Below are 22,573 nucleotides of genomic sequence, written 5' to 3' on the forward strand. Positions count from 1 at the left end.
GCCCATCCCTAATTGAGAAGATGGTGGTGAGCTGCCATTATGAATCCCTCAGTCCATATGCTTGAAAAGAAAAGAAAAAAAATCAGGGTTGTGGAGGAGTGGGACTAACCGGATAGCTCTTTCGAAGAGTTAGCAAAGACCTGATGGACTTAATGGCCTCCTGCGCTGTATGATTTTAGGAGAGAGAAGGGGAAGAAAGCTGAACGAAATAAGAACAGAGTGAAATGCTTTGATGTTCCTGTGTGTTGTGTCATGGCATGTGAATTCAAGCCTGCCCCTCACCCCTAACCAGTTCCCAATCTGGGCTGTGCCTCTCCACAAGGAGGTGGGGGACAGGCAGGTGTTGGAAAGACAGATTGCATCCAACCACTCCATCTCCTAGAGGCTGGATCAAGCAGTATGGAGAAAGGTATGGAAGTATGCAATCTATGGGAAGGAGGCTTTGATAAATCAATAATAAAGAACAGTAGCTTCCATTTATACTGCGCTTGAAGCACGTCAAAGCGGATCACATACAATGAATTACTTTGAAGAGTAACAACTGCTATTCCGTAGACAAATGTGGCAGCTGTTTTATGCACATTATGATCCAAGAAGCAGTTAGGTGAGAGGCCAGTTTATCTTATTAGTGGTGGTGTTGCTTGGAGAAGGGTTGTTGGACAGGGTACTGGGAGAACGTCCCTGTTCCAGATCGAGCAGCAGCATGAAATCTTTAATATCTACATGAATGTAGTACTTGCCACTTGCCTGGATGAGTGCAGCTCCAACAACACTCAAGAAACTTGACACCATCAGGACAAAGCAGCCCACTTGATTGGCACCCCGTCCACAAACATTCACTCCCTCCACCATCGACGAACAGTAGCAGCAGTGTGTACCATCTGCAAGATCCACAGCAGAAACTCACCAAGGCTCCTTAGGCAGCACCTTCCAAACCCACGACCGCTACCACCAAGAAGGACAAAGGCAGCAGATAGATGGGAACACCAGCACCTGGAAGTTCCTCTCCAAACCACTTACAACCCTGACTTGGAAATATATCGCCGCTGCTTCATTGTCACTGGGTCAAAATCCTGGAACACCCTCCCCAACAGCACTGTGGGTATACCATCACCTTCTCAAGGGCAATTAAGGATGGGCAATAAATGCTGGCCTAGCCAGCGATGCCCACATCCCGTAAATGAATTAAAAAAAGGAACCGGCAGACGGCATAGATCTGAAAGGAAGCAGTGCAGCACTCCAACAAAATAAGTGATGGCCATTCACTGACTCATGCCTCAGGGCAATGCCTTGACCAATCAGGGTCAAGCTGCCTGGTTTAAATTTCAAACAATTCTTGGCAGTTAACTGCCAGTCACCATCACTGGTGCATTCTCCATGGCAATGCCACTTGCCAATCAATCAGCACTCTCCTCACATACAGTATAAATTGTTGTTTTCCCCTTTGTCTGTCCTTGGCTTGCTGCATTGTTCCAGTGAAGCCCAACGCAAACTGGAGGAACAGCACCTCATCTTCCGACTAGGCACTTTACAGCCTTCAGGACTGAATATTGAATTCAACAACTTTAGATCTTGAACTCCCTCATCCATCCCCACCCCCTTTCCGTTTCTTCCCCCTCCTTTTTGTTTTTTCCAATAATTTATATAGATTTTTCTTTTCCCACCTACTTCCATTATTTTTAAATCTATAACTGTAATGCCCTGTCAGTCTTTCCACCCCACCCCCACTAGAGCTGTACCTTGAGTGTCCTGCCAGCCATTCTTAATTAGCACATTCGTTTAGATAATATCACCACCTTCAACACCTCTTTGTTCCTTTGTCTGTGACATCTTTTGATTATCTGCTCCTATCACTGCTTGCTTGTCCCTACAACCACCACACCACCCCCCCCCCCCCCCCCCCCCCGGACTTCTCTACCCCCACCCCCCACCTGAAACCAGCTTATATTTCACCCCTCTCCTAATATTACTCAGTTCTGTTGAAGGGTCATGAAGACTCGAAACGTCAACTCTTTTCTTCTCCGCCGATGCTGCCAGACCTGCTGAGTTTTTCCAGGTAATTCTGTTTTTGTTTTGGATTTCCAGCATCCGCAGTAGTTTTTTGTTTTTATCTCTGTGTTTTCCCCTTTTGTTGGTATTCTTGCAAAGTGTCCTAAGCAAGACGAAAAGCTTAGGCATGTCTCTTTTTTCAGCAATACTCATGTTCTGTACTACCAAACGACTATTTGAGTAGAACTAATACAACAAAATGAAAAGAGATTATGAAACAAAGTGAGCTGGAAGGAATAAGGTTTTACCTATTATTCACTGGTTGGGTCAAGCTGCAATCAAAATATTCAGCCTGTGTTCTGAAAATAAATTGAGGATATTTGATAACTTAATGTTAACAAAATGACCTCTTGCTGCATTGCTTCTGAAGGGAGACTCATTTTTGCCAGTGCAGTAATTGAACAGAACTAACCTCTGCTCAAAACATAGCATCTAATCTAAAGTAATCTTTTTTATTTGTGTTAAAAGTCCCCAAGCACCCAACAGCTTACACACAAAGTATTCCCTTGATCTCACCCCTTACTTTATCATACCACCTGCTAGTAATTCCAAATCCGATTACAGCACCAGGGATTAATGTAGACCTAACCGAGAGAAAGGAAAAACTGAACATGTGAAATGAAAGAGTCAATCCTGGAAATACTTCAGCATCTGGAAACATTAAGATATCGTTGACATTTCAAGTAGAGACCAACTGAGGAAGAAATACAGCAGTGAGCGAGAAAGTCAAATTTCACCAAACTCTTGTCCGGAATAAGGAAACATAAACCTCGAAATCAGAGTCAGGCCATTCAGGAGGGGAGTTAGGAAACAGTTGTTCATAAGTATGGAACACACACTCCCACAAAAAGCAGTAGATGCCAGCTCTATTAGTAATTTTAAATCTGAGAAGTTCAGTAGGTGTTCACTAGCCCCGGGGATATGGAGTTAACTTCATCAATGAAGTTAAGAGACAGATCAGCCATGACAGAGGGTAGCAGTGGAAGGGTGCTTTTCTGAATGGAGAGCTGTGACTAGTGGAGTTCCGCCGGGATCAGTGCTGGGACCTTTGCTGTTTGTAGTATACATAAATGATTTGGAGGAAAATGTAACTGGGCTAATTAGTAAGTTTGCAGACGAAACTAAGGTTGGAGGAGTTGCAGATAGTGAAGAGGATTGTCAAAGGATACAACAGGATATAGATCGGTTGGAGACTTGGGCGGAGAAAAGGCAGATGGAGTTTAATCCGGACAAATGCGAGGTAGTGCATTTTGGAATGTCTAATACAGGCGGGAATTATACAGTAAATGGCTGAACCCTTAAGTGCATCGACGGGCAGAGGGATCTGGGTGTACAGATCCACAGGTCACTGAAAGTGGCAACACAGGTGGATAAGGTAGTCAGGAAGGCATATGGCATGCTTGCCTTCATTGGCAGGGGTATTGAGTATAAAAGCTGGGAAGTCATACTGCAGCTGTATAGAACCTTGGTTAGGCCACACTTGGAATATTGCGTGCAATTCTGGCCGCCACATTACCAGAAGGATATGGAGGCATTGGAAAGAGTGCAGAGGAGGTTTACCAGGATGCTGCCTGGTCTGGAGGCTACTAGCTATGAGGAGATGTTGAAGAAACTCGGATTGTTCTCACTAGAGCGACGGAGATTGAGGGGCGACTTGATAGAAGTTTACAAAATTATGAGTGGCATGGACAGAGTAGATAGTCAGAAGCTCTTTCTCAGGATGGAAGAGTCAATTACTAGGGGACATAGATTTAAGGTGAGAGGAGAAAACTATAGAGGAGATGTGCGGGGCAAGTTTTTTACGCAGAGGGTAGTGAGTGTCTGGAATTCGCTGCCAGAGGAGGTGGTAGAAGCAGGTACGATAGTGGTGTTTAAGAGGCAGCTTGACAAATACATGAATAGGATGGGAATAGAGGGATACGGACCCCGGAAGTGCAAAATGTTTTAGTTGACGGGCAATACGATCGGCGCAGGCTTGGAGGACCGAAGGGCCTGTTCCTGTGCTGTTCATTTCTTTGTTCTTTGATATCTAAATGGTAAAACAGGCTCAAGAGGCTGAATGACCTCCTCCTGTTCCTATGTTCCTAAAGGCACTGACTTAAACTGGGACATGATTCCATGGCAAAAACAACAGCAGCTTGAATTAATAGAATGCCTTTTATGCAGTAAGGCATTTTCCAATACCTCACTCAAGTGACCAATCCTCATGCATGACCCAAGGCAGTGAGTGGGAGCAGGTTTTTTGACCATGATAGGGATCACAGTCGCAGCTAATTCTTTCCTCACCTGAGATCCACATACATACACTATCCATTACAGGTTGCTAGATAGCCACCAGGAGAGGTCACTCTGACTGGTCTTTTTACTTTTTTGCTTAAAAGTGCTGGGCCAACTGAATGGCATGACCGTAAATTGTATTCTGGCCCATGCACCTACCCACTGAGCCATTAGGGGGAGCCATGAGGAAAGTTGACGTTATGCACCAAACTCTTCCACTGTCTTGTCTTGAGCACATGTGCACATTCGCTTTCGTGTCCTCAACCGTGAACCAAGCATTTAGTTTCTGCCCTGTATATTTCATGTGTTAAGAAAGCTCCACAGAATCCTTGCATCAGCATTGCTGTATTTTTTTTTAAGAAGCAATTCTTAAGAAGCTGTCTCCTGGCAATGGTTGCTAATGCCAACAGTGTAATGTTTTCCTGCACTCCCCTTGTTTGTTTTATACACAGAGCCAAACTTCAGGCAGCAAGTAACAGGGCAATGGAGAACCAACAGCAAGTCTTCTTCCTAATGACAGTCTTGATTTATATAGTACTTGTAATATGTGTGGGCATCCTTTGCAGCCCAGTCCCCACCTAAGCAGATTTATATGCCCCTGAACCCCTATTCACTTAATAGAACTGCAGGTCCTTGATGATATTTTTCAACCTATGGGGAAATACCTGGCAATTACAAGGCCAATAGTATTGACTGTCGAACATGCCATCTTTCAGATGAGATGTTAAATCGGCGCCCCCTCAGGCGGACATCATAAACCCCACAGATTTTGGGGAAGAGCAGGGGAGTGCACTTTAGTGTCCTGACCAGTGTACATCCTTCAATCAGCATCACTAAAGCAAATTTTCTGGTCATTATGTGTTTCTGAGTTTGCTGTGCACAAGTTGGTTGCCAGGTTTCCTACATCACAACAGTGACTGACTACACGTCAAAGGTACTTAAATGGCTGTAAAGCACTTTGGGATATCCTGAGTTGTGAAGGGCAGTGTGTAAATGCAGGTCCTACTTTATTTTACTGTTTGAAAGCAGGAGCTCAGTCTGTAGAAAATAACAGGCTCAGAACATCCCAGCTTTCTGCTGCCCCAATGTGCAGTCTTTGTACAAGTGACCCTGATATATTAGTATTTTTTGGAATTGTGGCTCTTGGCAATAACTTGTCCAGTAGGGGCGTGGAATGGATTGAAGTATTAATCCAGTGGCTGCTAATAAACCATTTACCTCATGGAGATTCCAATCTCAAACCCTGCGCTGTATTGAATTCACTGGGCGCAGTAATGGTGGACGTGAGGACACAGCAGTTGACTTAGCATCCCCCTGGGTGAAACACAAGGAAAACCATTTAAGATTCCTGCTCCACGTAGCTATCCAGTAACCTCTGCTGGAAAGTGCATGTTTACAGATGATGGCTGAAAACAGAATTGTCCTTACTCGTGATGATCCACTTGTAACCAAGCATCAATGACCTGCTAATCTGTTTTGTTGGTGTTAGCTAAATGATATTGGCTTAGTGGAATCTTGTACTTCAGCCTGAATATGCAGACTGGCTCTCAGTTTCATATTCAATTTGAAAGTCATATCTAAAGAAATTACTCTCTCAATACTGAAATAGTATTGCTCTGCACAGCCTAAAATTTTTTGTTCATTCATAGAATGTAAGTGTTACTGGCAAAGCCAGCATTTGTTGCCCAATCCTAATTGTCCTTGAGAAGGTATGGTGAGCCACTTTGAACCGCTGCAGTCCATGTGGTTTAGGTACCCCCACAGTGCTGTTAGGGAGGGAGTTCCAGGATTTTAACCCAGCAACACTAAAGGAACAGCAGTATAGTTCCAAGTCAGGATGACTTGAAGGGAAACTTGCAATTGGTTGTTTTCCCATCCACCTGCCCTTGTCCTTGTAGGTGGTGGAAGTCGCGACTTGGAAGGTGCTGTCAAAAGAGTCTTGGCGAATTGCTACACTGGACCCTGTATTTGGTGCACACTGCTGTCATTGTGGTAGTAGAAAGAGTGTTGGATGGGGTGCTGATCAAATGGGCTGCTTTGTCCTAAATGGTGTCGAGCTTTTTGAGTACTGTTGGAGAGGCCCTCATCCAGGCAAGTGGAGATTGACTTGTGCCTTCTAGATGGTGGACAGATCTTGGGGAGACAGAGAATTTTCAGCTTCTGGTGTGCTCTTGTATCCACAGTATTTATATGGCTGGTCCAGCTAAGTTTTTGGTCAATGGTAACCCCCCCAGGATGTTGATGATGGGGGACTTTTGCAATGGGAATGCCATTGAACAACATGACATGGTTAGATTTTCTTTTGTTCATTGGCCATTGGTTGACACTTATGTGACGCAAATTTCCTTGCTACTTATAAGCCCAAGCCCGAGTGTTGTCCAGGTCTTGCTACATGCAGGCATGGACTGCTTCAGTATCTGAGGATCACTAAATAATTTTAGATGAAGGAGGCCATTTGGCCCTCCTTAATTCATCCAGCCCAAAAGACCCTACAGTTACTTCATTGAAGCACCTAATTGTTTCTTGTCAGTAACAAGAGGACAGATTCAATAGTAACTTTCAAAAGGGAATTGGATATATACTTGAAAAGGAAAGATTAGCAGGTTTATGTGGAAAAATGACTAATTGGTTAACTCTTTCAAAGAGCCAGCATAGACAGGATGGGGCAAAAGTTGTCCTCCTATCCCTTCTATTCTAAGATTTTACAATGCTCCATCAGGAGTCATGTTTTGATAAAATGAAGTATGAAGAGAACTTTTTGATCTCAGTCCTAAATTTGCATTTTACTAGTTTGAAACTGTGACCCCTTGGGGTATCTGGAACATTCCTTGTTCCAGTCCTACTCAGGCCCCCTCCCACAACACTTTTTTTGGTACATCGATGACTGCTTCATGTTCTTGTCTGGACCTGGAAAAATTGATCAATTTTGCTTCCAATTTCCACCCCTCTATCACCTTCACCTTCACATGGTCCATCGCCAACACTTCCCTTCCTTGACCTCTCTGTCTCCATTTCTGACGGTAGACTGTCCACCAATATTCATTACAAGCTCACTGACTCCCACAGCTACCTCGACTATAGCTCCTCACACTCTGCTTCCTGTGAGGACTCTGTTGCATTCTCTTAGTTCCTTCGCCTCCATCGCATGTGTTCTGATGATGCCATCTTCCAAAAAGACACTTCTGACATGTCTTCCTTCTTCCTTAACCGAGGTTACCCCCCCCGGGCAGTGGTTATCAGGGCCCTCAACTGTGTCTGATCCATCTCCTGCATTTCTGTCCTCACACCTTCCCCTCCCTCACAGAACCATGATGGGGACCCCTTTTTCCTCACTTTTCACCCCACCAGCCTTTGCATTCAAAGGATCATCCTCTGTCATTTCCGCCAACTCCAACATGATGCCACCACCAAACACAACTTCTCCTTCTCTCCTACATCCACACCCCCCACCCCAAACCACCACCACCACCACCCTGTCAGCATTCCATAGGGATCGTTCCCCCTGGGACATCCTGGTCCACTCCTCCATTACCCCCAACACCTCATCCCCTTTCCACGGCACCTTCCCATGCAATCACAGAATGTGCAACATCTGCCCTATTACCCCTGCCCCATAGGCCCAAAAACTCCTTTCAAGTGAAGCAGCAATTTAGTCTACTACATTCGCTGCTCCCAATGCGGTCTCCTCTACGTTGGGAAGACCAAACGCAGACTGTGTGACCGCTTTGTGGAGCACCTTCACTCTATCCACAAACATGACCCAGACCTCCCTGTCGCTTGCCATTTCAGCACACCATCCTGCTTTCATGCCCACAAGTCCGTCCTTGGCCTGCTGCAATGTTCCAGTGAAGCCCAATGCAAACTGGAGGAACAGCACCTCATCTTCCGATTAGGCACTTTACAGCCTTCCGGACTCTCTTCTATCTTCGCCCCTTTTTATCCCTTTTTAAAATTGTATTTTTTTTAATTTACTTATTTTTATTCATTTATTCATTGTTATATCCTTTTTTACCCCTTTTTCTATCCTTTTTCCCCACCACTGCCCCCTCCCCCAACCCACCCCCAAAAGGGCCATCTGTCGCTTGTTCTATGTTGTTCTTTTACAGCGTGCTGACCCTTGTTCTGCCATTCTGCTTTCTTACCTTTATGCCACTATCAGCACCTTCTTCAGCCCTTACCACTACCATTTGCCTTGTGTCCATGATATCTTTGTCAATCTCTCCTTAATCCCCACCATCACTGTCCACCTATCCTTCTTCACCTGCTCCACCCCACTTAAACAGAATAAATTCCATTACTTTCTACTTGTCTTTAGCTCTGAAGAAGAGTCATACGGACTTGAAACATTACCTGCTGAGTTTTTCCAGCATTTTCTGTTTTTATTTCAGATTTCCAGCATCTGCAGTATTTTGCTTTTATCCCCTTGTGCTACTTCTTTGTTCATTTACGGGATGTGGGCATTGCTGGCTAGGCCGGCATTTATTGCCCATCCCTAATTGCCCTTGAGAAGGTGGTGGTGAGTTGCCGCCTTGAACCGTTCCAGTCTCTGTGGTGTAGGTACACCCACAGTGCTGTTATGTGGGGAGTTCCAGGATTTTGACCCAGCGACAGTGAAGGAACAGCGATATATTTCCAAGTCAGGATGGTGATTGGCTTGGAGGGGAACTTCCAGGTGGTGGTGTTCCCTTGTCCTTCTAGATCGTGGCGGTTATGGGTTTGGAAGTTGCTGCCTAAGGAGCCTTAAACCAATAATCCAGATTTATCTATTCCTTAACTATCTTGTATACCTCTCAGACATCTCCTTTAAAGGCTGGAAAGCTGTGCTTCCCAAACTTTTTCCCACTGTGGTCCCATTTTGTTCATCAGTGGGAGCTTCTACATCAAGATTTTAGTTCTATTTTGGTTTAAAGTTGACCCCAAGCTTGAAAATTGCCATGACCCCAGAGTGAGAGCAAGGTGGGAGCTAGAGGCGTGAGAATAGTGGGGATATTTGAGAGAGCAAAGTGGGTGGGGGGTGTGAAGGAGGAGAGAATGAGGTAGAGCATGGTGGGAAGCGTTTAAACTGCAGAGACACCTACCTTTTCACTGGCTTTTTTGGAGCAGGAATAAGCCTCAAAGATCAGTCAGTTAGGCCACCCCCACCAAAAATAATTGAGGATTTAAAGGGACCTTGCAGCTGACAGCATTCAATCCAAGCTCCATGGCAGCCATTGCTGTCCTGGAGCTCACGACCCCAGAATCTCGTTTCACGGCCTAGTGGAGGTCGCAGTTTGGGAAGCCCTGCTGTAAAGCCCACTTTTCCCCAGTCTTTCCTCATAGCTCAGAACTTTAACACCACGGAGAAACCAAGAGGCTGTTCGAGCCACTTCCAACGCTTAAATCTGGTGCAGGGTTTGACCCCACAACCTTCTAACTCAGGTGAGGTGCTACACTGAAACACATCAGAAGTGTTTTGAGAAGCAATTCTAGTTATTTGAGCATTATTCTTAATGCAGATTAAATTTACTAAGTTTTTTGCAGGTTCCGTCTAATTGTGAACTCAATGTCTAAACGTCTTGCCTTTCATACATCCTCATTCCGAGGATTGGCCGCACTATGGAGAATCTTTCTCCACTGATTTCTATTCTCCACTGCCCTCACTACCTCTCCCATAGAGAGGCCAGTCCAAGTTCTAATATTATCTATCCATGCCATCTCGGGTCTTCCTTTTGCACATTCTCCATGTTTTGCCTTGCATTACCACTTTTTCCAAACATTCCCCTCCTGTTTGCATTACATGTCCAAAATATGTGAGCTTCCTTGACATGACTGCCTCAAACAAGTTCCTTTTAACACCAGATACCTTGAGCTCCCACTCATTTGTCCGCTTGACCGTCCATGACACACGTAATATCCATCTGAGTCCTTTCATTTCAAATGCTCTTATTCGAGCCTGATCACTCTTCTTGATTCCAGCTTTCACAGCCATACATTGTCACTGGCCACACAAGGGCTTTCAAAAGAGAAATTTTTGTTGTAATCGAGATCTTGTGGCTACTCCATATTCTTTTAAGTGAGTTCACAACGCCATGACACTTGTTCAGTCTAGTCCAAATTTATTTGGTGCACTCTGCACCTTGTATGATGACTGACCCAAGATAGCAGGAGGCATGAACCTGTTCAAGCTGAACTCTGTTAATCAGAATCTTGCAGGCCTTTCCACCCATCCCCATCACCTTTGACTTATTGACATTGATCAGGAGACTGTATTTCAAGTTAACCCACCAACTCTGTAGCTCATCCACAGTTATTGAGCAGAATAATGTCATCAGGATATCGAAGATTCGAAACCCGTCTCCCAATCAGTATCCCACCATTGCGTCCTTCAAGTGTCTCTCTCATTATCATTCCTGCTAGGATGTTGAATAAATAAGGAGAGAGGACACACCCCTGTCTAACATCCTTTTTGACTCGGAACCATTCTGAGAGGGCGCTGGCAACTGTGACCCTAGCTCATTGCTTACGGCAAAGCTTGGCTAGCAAGTCGAGTAAATGACAAAGCACAATGAAGAGCTTGGGAAATCTGAAGCATAGAAAAAGTATACAGTTAGCGGAGACCTAAGCCTATTTCACTAAACTTTCACTAAAGAAATTAACATGGAAAGGGAGGAGGTTCCAAGTGGTCTGGCGGGCTTAAAAGCTCAAGCTCAAGGCCTGGATGAAATGTATCCCAGGTTGTTGAGTGAGGCAAAGGAGGAGATAGCAGAGGTGCTGGCAATAATCTTCAAAACCTCTCTGGCCACAGGAGAGGTGCTAGAGGACTGGAGGACAGCCAATGTGGTCCTGTTATTCAAGAAGGGATAAACCAGGGAACTACAGGTCAGTCAGTCTAACCTCAATGGTGGGGAAACTATTGGAAGCAATTCTGAGGGACAGAATTAATCTACACTTGGAGAGGCAGGGATTAATCAAGGACAGTCAGCATAGTTTTATTAAGGGGAGGTCATGTCTGACCAATTTGATTGAATTTTTCGAAGAGGTGACCAGGTCTGTAGATGAGAGCAATGCATTTGACGTAGTCTACTTGGACTTCAGCAAGGCTTTTAATAATGTCCCGCATGGGCGACTGATAACGAAGGTAAGAGCCCATGGGATCCAAGGCAATTTGGCAAATTGGATCCAGAATTGGCTGAGTGGCAGGAAGCAGAGGGTGATGGTCAAGGGGTGTTTTTGTGACTGGATGCCTCTGTCCAGTGGGGTTCCACAGAGATCGGTGTTGGGTCCCTGGCTGTTTGTGGTATATATAAACTATTTAGATTTGAATGTAGGAGGGTTGATCAGTAAGTTTGCATATAACACGAAAATTGGTGGGGTGGTAAATAGTGAGGAGAATAGCCTTAGATTCTGGTGAAGGAATCAATAACCAGGGGGCATAGATTTAAGGTAAGGGGCAGGAGGTTTAGAGGGGATATGAGGAAGAATTCTTTCACCCAGACGGTGGTGGGAATCTGGAACTCACTGCCTGAAAGGGTGGTAGAGGCAGAAACCCTCATAACGTTTAAGAAGTATTTGGATGTGCACTTGCGATGCCATGGCATACAAGGCTATGGACCTAGTCCTGGAAAATGGGATTAGAATAGTTAGGTACTTGTTTGATTGGTGCAGATTCGATGGGCCGAAGGGCCTTTGTCTGTACTGTCGACCCCTATGACTCTCTGCCTCTATAAACTTGATTTTGTGAAGATTGTTATAGAATCAGAGTAGTACAACTACGGAGGAGGCCATTCAGCCCATCTGGTCTGTACCATATCTTCCAAAGAGCCATCTATATGAGTCCTAGTCCCCTGTTCTTTCTCCATATCCCTGCAAATTTTTTTTATCCTTCAAGCATTTATCCAGTTCCATTTTGAAGGCTACTATTGACTCTATCCACCACATTGTCTGACAGTGTACGCCAAATCCTAAACACTCGTTGCGTAATAAAATGTTTCCTTGTGTTGCCTCTGATTCTTTTGCCAACCACCTTAAACCTGTGCCCTCTGGTTATCGACCCTTCACCCAATGGAAACCGTTGCTGCTTAATTACTCTATCGAAACCTTTCATTATTTTAAACTCCTCTTAGGCTTCTTTTCTATTAAGGAGAACAACCCCAGCCTCTCTAGCCTCTGCAGCCTCTCCACATAACTGTAATCCGTCATCCTTATAACTGTTTTAATAAATTTCTTCTGCATTCTCTCCAAATTTAAGAACCCAATTATAATGAAAACAGACCCTACTATCACTGAAGTTTATTTCAGTTTTGAACCAAAACAGAACTAAAATCTTGAGGTAGCACTTCCCTCTGATGAACAAGCTACTATCAGTGTGGGATTGAGCCACTCATATCGAGGGAAGGGGGCCAGGTTCAATCCTTGATCTGTGCTGAGTCAGCTCATAACAAGCTAGAGTAATGTCAAGGGCACGGTAAATTGGCCTAAGCATCCTTGGAAAGACAAGGTTAGCCAGAGTTTGAATAACCCATTGCCACACCTTCTAGACATGGTGAGAAAGGTGTGCAGAGGTTTGAGGCACAGGGAGAATGACAGGTGATCAAAACAAAACAAACCAGCACTTTTTATGATAGAAGGGTCACTTAAAATGCTACAGTCCTGGCACAGTTGGAGCACATCAACATTCAAATGCAGCCTGAGACATTGTTCCACTTCATATTTACATTGATTTTTGTTAGAGGTACTTGTCTGTGACTGCATGCCAAAAAAGTGCCTCATGTTAACGTTTTTCCCCCTCCAAGTTATTCTTTGATCTGTCACAGACCATTGTAACATGTGGGACCTTTGTGTGTTTAACAAAAGAGAAGCAACTAGGATTTATGTTACATCTTTCACAACCTTAGCACATGAGCAACTTTAAAAAGCACCAATACTGCCAAAGTGTTTGATCTGAGTGCATAGTGCTCTTGTCTCTGAGTCAAATTGCTTCAAGATGTCATGTGATCTCGGCTGACACATGCATTTCAATACTGAGAGCGCACTGCGTTGTCAGAGGTATCAGGTTTTGGATGAGAGATTAAATTGAAGCCCCTCTGCTTTCTTGGGGACGTAAAAGATTGCAAGATTCCACAGTACTATTTTGAAGAAGAGCCAGTGAATTCTCCTGATGTCCTTGCCAATATTTATTTCTCAACCAACATCACCAAAATACAGGTTACCTGGTAATTTATCTCCCTGTTTGTGGGAGCTTACTCTTCGCAAAAGCTTTGCCACATTTCCCAAAATTGTAAGTGACTGCACTACACCACATGGACTGCAGCGGTTCAAGAAGGCAGCTCATCACCACCTTCTCCAGGGCACCTAGGGATGGGCAATAAATGTTGGCTCAGCCAGCAAAGCCCACATCCCGTGAATGAATAAAAAAAAATCCTTCTTAGGAAGCAGTTCCACTCAATCCATCTCATGGAATATTGATTTTGGGTTGAGGCACCAGAACTCCATATAAACAAGTTATAACACGGGATTTGTTTGATACAATGCTGGGATTACAGAAAGAATTTTGAAAACAGTCAGGGATGAAAAGAGACTTTTGCGCCCATTGAAGCTCATCCATCTAGTCCACTGACTCTCCTGTCATGGTATCCACAGCACCGAAAAATTAATTCATTGTGGTGAGATAGTTTGACTACATGATCAGTCAACATATAAATTTAAATTATTTTGAATATCCTACACCATCCACACTCCAAGTAAAAATTTGTCCTGACATAGGTTATAAGTTGATTTTTGATTCATTTCTATTTTTGATACTGTGCCATTGAAAATCTCTTGTCATTAATATCTCCAGCCCACTGTTCTTGTGTAATGTGTCATATCAAGCGTGTCCCAAATAATGGACACTCGCCTGTGCCTATAAAGCACACGTTATTATACAGCTGTTTTAGACAGGAACCCTGTGAGCTGGCTACTTTGCCAAGTGACTGCCTGAGCATTGAAGTTAACACTAATATGTATTAACTGGAGATGACGTAAAATATAAACTTTGAATAGACTTTAAGGGAAAGTCTTCAGCCATCAATCAGACACATTTCATTTAAATTGAACCTGAACCTTTTTAAAAGTTTAAATAATTGAACCACAAAAGCGGATTGGTTTTGTAAATAATTTAAAATCATATAAGAGTTGAATTATATCATTTGAAATGTCTTGGGAGGGGATTTGTTCTAGCACGCACCCTGTGCCTTAGCATATATCCTGTGTTCAATTGTGTACCTTGTGTTCAGTGTCTGTCTTGTGTTCTAGTGTATACCACCTTCTTCTAAACAACCCAGTTGTTCAGATGGTGACTGCACAGTCCTGTTGTACTGAGCTGTACAGACTAGGGAGATCCTAGGTTCAATCTCTGGTCTGCATGTTGCTGACTCTGAATGGGGTGGCCAGGATAGTTGCAGCATCTTGCAGAGTGCTAGGGGTAAGTCGGTCTTCTGCCCCGATGACTATTCAGTGATTTCTGCAACAATCTGGAACAGGGAAGACCAGATCAAGATTAGCTGGCAAGTCCTCCAATGGTTGAATACATCTCCAAAGTTTACAAATGAAAAATGGCCTCACGGACAAGATGCTGAAGATTTGTAAGAGCTTTCAGGACTCAACACCCTAAAAAGAGAGAAGAAAATGGAGAGAAATGTCCTTCAGTCTCCTTGCATGGCTGCTAGATAGTGCTATGCTATTGTTGCTATGGCAACAGTTTGCTAAAATCACCATCATCTGGCACCAGTGTCTCTCCAGGGAATCATTCAGAATGCCTAACATTTTTTGGGAGTTATAAACTACAACTTTGAGGAGAAGGAATGAGGAAAAAGACAAAGAATAAGGCTGAGCTACTCTGGAAAAAAAAAGATTGTAGAAAACCATTGGTATTTTCAATGCTCCTAGATTGTTTTTAACTTTGTCCATCATAAACTTAGGGTTTAAATAACAGGAAGGTGCTTTGAAGACACAATGCTGGGGAGCACTAAATTATGGGTAACATTGCCTGAGACAATGAACTCACATTCAGCCATGTTCATCGGTGACTCTAGAGCTATTGGACCAATGAACATATCGAGAAAAGGAGAATAATCATTCCAGCTGCAATTCCTGAGAGGAAAGAAAGTGACGTTCATTCAGACAGTAAAGGCAGTGACCAGGCTGTTCGGGCCAAGTTCACTTCCTGCTGTTTTGTCTTCTGATCATGGCCCAAGGGAACAGTCAAGGTACTGCAGCTAATTGAGCCAGGGAGTGGGAAGTCAGGTCAGCTCTGTGTAATTCCCTGTACTTACAGCTAATATTGCAGAAAATAGAGCTTTTCCTATGCATCTCCTCCCTGTCGTCACTGCAAAATTTCAGCATGATGCTGTACAAGATGATTACTTCATGCAAAAATGTGTTTTATTCTCCTTGTGCATAGCAGTAAAAGTGCTGAGTTTTTTTTTGCTTGTCAAACTACTGACAGTTTTTAGTACGAAGGTTGGCATTCTGTATATTATGCCTGCGGTAGATAATTGTGGTAGCGCAGTAGAAGGAAGTGCTGCTTCAGGAGGTGAGCAATATAGGATAGAGGACAGATTCTCTTAACCTCTTTTTTTTATTTCCTCCTCTTTCTCTTGGAATTGACTCCATCTGGGGTACAGTCTCACAAGCATAAGGGAGTCTCCATACCTTACCAAAGTGGCTCCTGTTCAAGTGTAATACAAGGCAGTGAATATTAAATGACAGTGGGCTATTCAAGCTCACCTAAAGTCCAATTTTGTCCTCACCTCACACGTAGACACAACATTACTACAACAACAACTTGTATTTATATAGCACCTTTAACATGTAAAATGTCCCAAGGTACTTCAGGAGCGTTATCAAGCAAAATATGACATGAATTACATAAGGAAGCATTAGGACAGGTGATTAAAAGCTTGGTCAGAGAGAGAGGTTTTAAGGAGCTTCTCAGAGGAGGAGACAGAGAGAGATAGAAAAGTGGAGTGATTTGGGAAGGGAACTTCAAAAGTTTAGTGCCCACGCAGCTGAAGACACAGCTAATTGGGCATTTAAAATTGGGGGAGTGCAAGAGGCCGGAATTGGAGGATATAAACAGGGGCTGTGACAAAAAATAAGGTTCTCCAAAGGCATAGGTAAACTGACAAAGAAGTTCCTTATTCAATCACTTGCATTTGCTAAATTAGACGGGCCCAGCTGAGAGTGTTGGAGGCCTTGGTGCTGTGGACTTGCAAGGTCCCCACTCCTGATCACTCTTTGGAGACCCCTACTGGAAAGTGGATATCAAGTGAGGGCACCAGATTGGACTGTCCAGATTGGATGGCGATACCTCACTGCTTCTCAAACCCCCATTCACAAATACTGCTGGTGCTTACCGTCGAGGCTCAGATTTGAATGGACAAAGCACCGAGAGCCCAAGGCAGTGTTACATATCAGCCTATGAGAAATGTCAGACAGGAAAAGACCTGTTGGTCAATCCAGCCTGTTCCAAAACAAATGTGCATCGCGATATAGGTACCCTACTCCATCCGGCACCTTGCAATCTCCTGGGAACAGAGGACTTAGGAGCAGAAGTAGGTCACACAGCCCCTCGAGCCTGCTCTGCCATTCAACAAAATCATGGCCAATCTGATTGTGCCTCTGCTCCACTTTCCTGTCTGCCTACCCCCATAACCCTTGACACTCTTGCTTTTCAAAAATCTGTCTAACTCTGCCTTGAATAATGACTAAGCCTCCACTGCTTTCTTAGAAAGAGAATTACACATACTAATGCCCCTTTGAGAGAAAAAATTTCCACTCGACCCTGTCTTAAAGGGTAGACCCCTTATTCTTAAATTGTGTCCCCTGGTTCTAGTCTCATCCACAAAAGAGCTGTACTCCCGAGGTAAGGTGAGAGTGACTGCCCTTGACATCAAGGCTGCATTTGACCGAGTGTGGCATCAAGGAGCCCTAGTAAAGCTGGAATCAAGGGGAAAACCCTCTACTGGTTTGAGTCATACCTAGCACAAAGGAAGATGGTTGTAGTTGTTGGAGGTCAGTCATCTCAGCTCCAGGACATCACTGCAGGAGTTCCTCAGGTTAGTGTCCTTGCCCCAACCATCTTCAGCTGCTTCATCAATGACCTTCCTTCCATCAGAATGTCAGAAGCGGGGATGTTCGCTGATGTTTGCACAGTGTTTAGCAACATTTGCGACTCCTCAGATACTGTAGGAGTCCATGTCCAAATTTAGCAAGACCTGGCAACATCCAGGCTTGGGCTGATAAGTGAGGTTTCCTCAAAAATCCAAAGGCCGCCTGGCCAATTCGTCCGCCCACCACCTGCAACACAGCGAAAAATCACACTTAATACATTAACGACCTTAACAGGCCTCTTAATTTTCAGCAGGAGCGCTGCCGATTCTTGTGCACGCGCCAACCGAAATATCGCGCAATGATGTTGGGATGCTCGCCTGACGTCATCGTGCGCTATTTTACGCCCGATCGGGTCAGGTGTGCGCCCATGCGCGTGATGTAAAATTCTGCCTTATGTGACTCATGCAGGGCACCCAGACCCCTCTGTACAACTGAGTTCTACAATCTCTCTCCATTTAAATAGTATACTGCTTTTCTATTCTACCTGCCAGAGTGAACAAATTCACATTTTCCCACATTATATTCCATCTACCAAATTTTTGTCCACTCCCTTAACCTGTCTATACCCCTTTGCAGACTCTGTACCTCATGCCAACTTACTTTCCTACCTCTCTTGGTGTCACAGCAAATTTAGCTACCATTCACTCAGTCCCTTCATCCAAGTCACTGATGTAAATTGTAAATAGTTGAAGCCCCAACACTGATCCCTGTGGCACTCCACTTGTCACAGCTTGCCAACTTGAAAAGACCCATTTATCTCTTCTACTCTGCTTTCTGTTAGCCAGCCAATCCTTCATCCATGACAATATGTAACCCCCTACACCATGTAATCTTATTTTGTGTAGTAACCTTTGATGTGGCACCTTAGCAAATGCCTTCCAGAAATCCAAGTACACCATATCTACAGGTTTCCCCTTCATTCACTTTGCTTATTACTTTTTCAAAAAACTGTAATAAATTAGTTAAACACGATTTCCCTTTAACAAACCCATGTTGACACTGCCTGATTAAATTATGATTTTCTAAGTATCCTGCTATGACCTCCTTAATCATGAATTCTAGCAATTTTCCTATGGCAGATGTTAGGCTAACTGACCTGTAACTTGCTACTTTCTGCCCCCCTCCTTTCTTAAATAAAGGTATTACATTAGCTATTTTCCAATCCACAGGGATCCTTCCAGAATCGAAGGCGTTACAACAAGGCAGATGATGTGTGCCAGGCGGATCAAATCCACGAGGGAAACTTGATCACGCAGTCACAGATTTTGAAATTTGTATTTTATTTCGAAATATGTGCCTTGAATTCAGTAGTAATAAGTCCACCAAGACTTAGATTTTTTACAAAACTAAATTAAACATTTATTAACAAAAGAAAAGATTTCAAACACATATGTGGTTCTACAAATTACTACTATAATAACTCCTAAATCCCTAATTAATCTGGCTTCTAGTTACACCCCTGTTAAGGCAACAGTAAAAACAAATAGATTTAAACAGACCCAGGCAAAGCAACACAATACCCTGAACAGTGGAATTCAAAGTGAGTTTTCTCAGTTTCGGTTTCTGTAGACAGCAACTTGATGCACAGAAGCTGGAGGCTTTTCACACTTGTTAGCTCTTAGAATGTCTTCCCTTCTGACACATAGCCTCATCTCCTTCATACATGTTTCTTCCTTTTTAATGCAAATTCCATTGTTCTGATATGTCTTTGGAACTTTACCTTTCTCATAATGTACATCTTTTCATAGTATTGATGTGATCAGTAACCTTTGGGAAAAATAAACACACTGGCTTAACTTCTTCTGGCTAGGTGTAACATTCTACCATCTCTTTGAAATTCAGACTACCCTAATTTATCTTTAAATGCAAGTTTTCCTCACACCTCACATTCTAAAACTTCAGCCATGTTTCTGTATTTAGCATTTCAAAACTAGCCTCTTTTTGATGACTCAAAAGCCTCCAGACCAGCTGCCTCCAATTCAATTAAATCCCACAGACACAGACAAAAACACATAAACTAACCAAACCCCACTATTAACCTACTTTTACAATAAATCACAATAGTATTATGAGAATTATTATACTTTCATGACAGAGGAATTTTGGAAGTTTATAACCAATGCATCTACTATCTCTGCAGCCACTTCTTTTAAATCCCTAGGATGCAGACCATCTGGTCCAGGGGACATGTCAGCCTTTCGGTCTAATAGTTTTCCCAACACCTTTTCCTTAGTGACGGTGACTATTTTAAGTTCCTCCTTTCTGTTCACCTCTTGATTTTCAGGTATCTTTGTGAAGTTTTCTAAGTCTTCTACAGTGAAGACAGACATAAAATACCTGTTCAATGTCTCTTCCATTTCCTTGTTTTCCATTATCAATTTCCCAAATTCATCCTCTAGAGGGCCAACACTAGCTTTAGTTACTCTTTTCCTATTTAAATACTTGTAGAAACTCTTACTATCTGGGAAATGTGTAAAAACAGGTTATAAAGATCCAGGCCAATTCTGGGATGGGGGTCGGATTATTCTGTAAAAATTTCTCTTTGACTAACGCGGGGTGACGGGGCTAATAAAAACTAGTCCAGAGATCAATCTATGTCTGATCAGTGTTACACAGTACTAGTCGTTGCAAAAGGCAATCCATGCAGAAACAGGTTCAGCTCTTTTCTGAATTTGTATCAACTGAGCCAACTTTTCACTCTCCCAACCTCAGTTCCATTCAATTGCATGTTTCACATAGTATTTACAACATGAAAACAGGTCAGTCAGCCCAACATATGTGTGCTCCACACGTGCCTCCTCCCACCTACACCTCGTACTATCAATGTATTCTCCTATTCCTTTCTCTCATATATTTATGGAGCTTATGTATCTCAGTGTTTGCAGTGCATGTTGTGATAACATCATTCATATCGCACAATTGGGTGACTTGTGCATGACTTGTGTCACACAGATTTTCCAGTATGTTTGGACCAAAAGCAGCTGCACTTCCACTCGAACTCTCCAGCTGACCCCTTTCCCTTGTGTTCGTTTGTGTCATAAAAGCCTGTTATTATTTTAATCTCAGTAAAGTGTTGGCAAAGCAGACTCATTGGCTCTCAAACCCCTTCAATTCGGACAGATAGTTTTATCAGCCTTGGCTCCCAGATGTAATTTGGTAAATTATACGTGCTCTCTCTCACATTAAAATTGCACAAAACGTATATCATTACAGAAAAAGAAACAGGCTGTCAACAAATTAGCGGAACAGTGTGTGGTGTTTTATTTCCAGCCTGATTCTGACTTGCCTGAAGACTCTCATCATCTCTGTGTGTGTCTCTCACTCTCTGCAGGCGGGGGCTGCGATTGTATTGCACTGTCGCAGAGGCAGACACACAATGTGTCACACGTAGTATAACCCCTGATTATTGTGTTCCATCAGAGATCCAGCTGTTCGCACTGCACTCTGTGACCGAAGCTTTCTCCACAACAGCATCCTTCTGTATTGATTCATTAGCACAGATCAAAACCTTTGATGTAGCCTGGTTAATTATTACAAGCCATCAAGGACTGATGATTTATTAATAATGTTTGGCAATCTTTCTTCAAGCACCCAGTGGAGCAAGCAGTTCCCAACCAAGGAATTGAGGGATTTCATTTCATCTGTGGCTTAATGGTTAACCCAGTGTCATACCAAAGTCATCAGAGGCAGAAGCTCCCAAATTTGATTCGAAGTCTCTGAGTTATCTGACCCCAACCAAGGAAACTTAAGACTCGTCTCAGTGCCCCATTGGGCTGGGTTGGGGGTGGCAATGAAGAGGAAATAGCCAAAGCTCTTTCTCCTAATTGCAGTGTGGACATTGAGTGAGAGTAGGATTGGGCGTGCCTTTGATGCTCTTTGTCGTTACTCAGGCTGGCATCATGCACTGTAGACATACGCATGCAGACACAAATGCCTCAATTCAAAGAAAGAAACAACTTGCCTTTCATGACCTCAGGACATCGCAAAGCACTTTACAGCCAGTCAAGTACATTTAAAGTGTAGTAACTGTTGAAATATAGGAAATGGACACTTAAAGGTCCCACAAACAGCATGTGACCAGATAAGCTATTTTTGTGGTGTTAGTTGAGGGATAAATATTGGCCAGGATACCGGAGCGAACTGCCCTGCTCCCCTGTGATATAGTGCCATGGGATCTTTTATGTCCACCCACCTCATCCAAAAGAGCCTAGGTTTTATGATCTAGTTCCTGGAGTGAGACTTGAACTCACAAACTTCTTACTCGGAGAAGTGCTGCCCACTGAGCCAGGGCTGATACCTCTCCCAGGCCAGTACCAACACCAAAAGACAGGGTCCGGTTGTACTGCGTGACTCGCTGTCTTAAATGCTCAACATTCTGACTGCCTATTGCAAAGTTTTTATTTTCAGTTTCGTGATCATTTACTAACATTTCCATGAAGTAGAAAAAATTTATTCTGGTGACTACTCATAGCTTAAGGTTTCGGTAAATGATCTAAAAGCCTAAATCTGAGCAAATAAATTGTAGTGAAAGTTTTGGTATTAATTAAAAGTAAAGTGCTGGGGAAGGAACAGCTGATACTTTCAGAACCCCAGTTTTCTCTCTCACTACTGCAGGTGCGGCCAAATTTCTAGGCCATACATGGTAGCACTCCGTCTCTGAGTCAGAAAGTCGTGGGAGCCTCAGTCTAGAAACTTGAGGTATAAAATCCAAACTCTACAGGCTCCTTCCAATACCTCGCCAATTGACAGTTCTTCATGTGTAGTTTTTTTTTGTTCCTTCATGGCATATGGGTGTTGCTGACAAGGTCAGCATTTGTTGCCCATTCCTAATGTCCCTTGACCTGAGTGGCTTCCTAGGTCAGTTCAAAGTCAACCACATTGCTGAGGGTCTGCAGTCACAGGTAGACCAGACTGGGTAAGGATAGTAGCTAAAGAGCATTAGTGAACCAGGTGGGTTTTTGCAGCAATCAATGGGTCACCATTACTGAGACCAGCTTTCAATTCCAGATTTATTAATGGAATGTAAATTCCACCAGCTGCCATGGTGGGAATTGAACCCATGTCCCCAAAACATTAACCTGGACCTCTGGGTTACTAGTCCAGTGACACAACCACT

At 43.5% G+C, this 22,573-nt stretch overlaps 1 protein-coding gene across 1 annotated transcript in view; it reads left to right on the forward strand.

Moving 5' to 3' along the window:
• The window catches only part of ttc7b (tetratricopeptide repeat domain 7B), a 253,419-nt gene that overhangs the window by 203,816 nt on the left and 27,030 nt on the right, over nucleotides 1-22,573 (forward strand). The gene's annotated exons all lie outside the window — the stretch shown is intronic.

This window comes from Cetorhinus maximus, chromosome 18, assembly GCF_964194155.1.
Source record: "Cetorhinus maximus chromosome 18, sCetMax3.hap1.1, whole genome shotgun sequence".
NCBI classification, from domain to species: domain Eukaryota; kingdom Metazoa; phylum Chordata; class Chondrichthyes; order Lamniformes; family Cetorhinidae; genus Cetorhinus; species Cetorhinus maximus.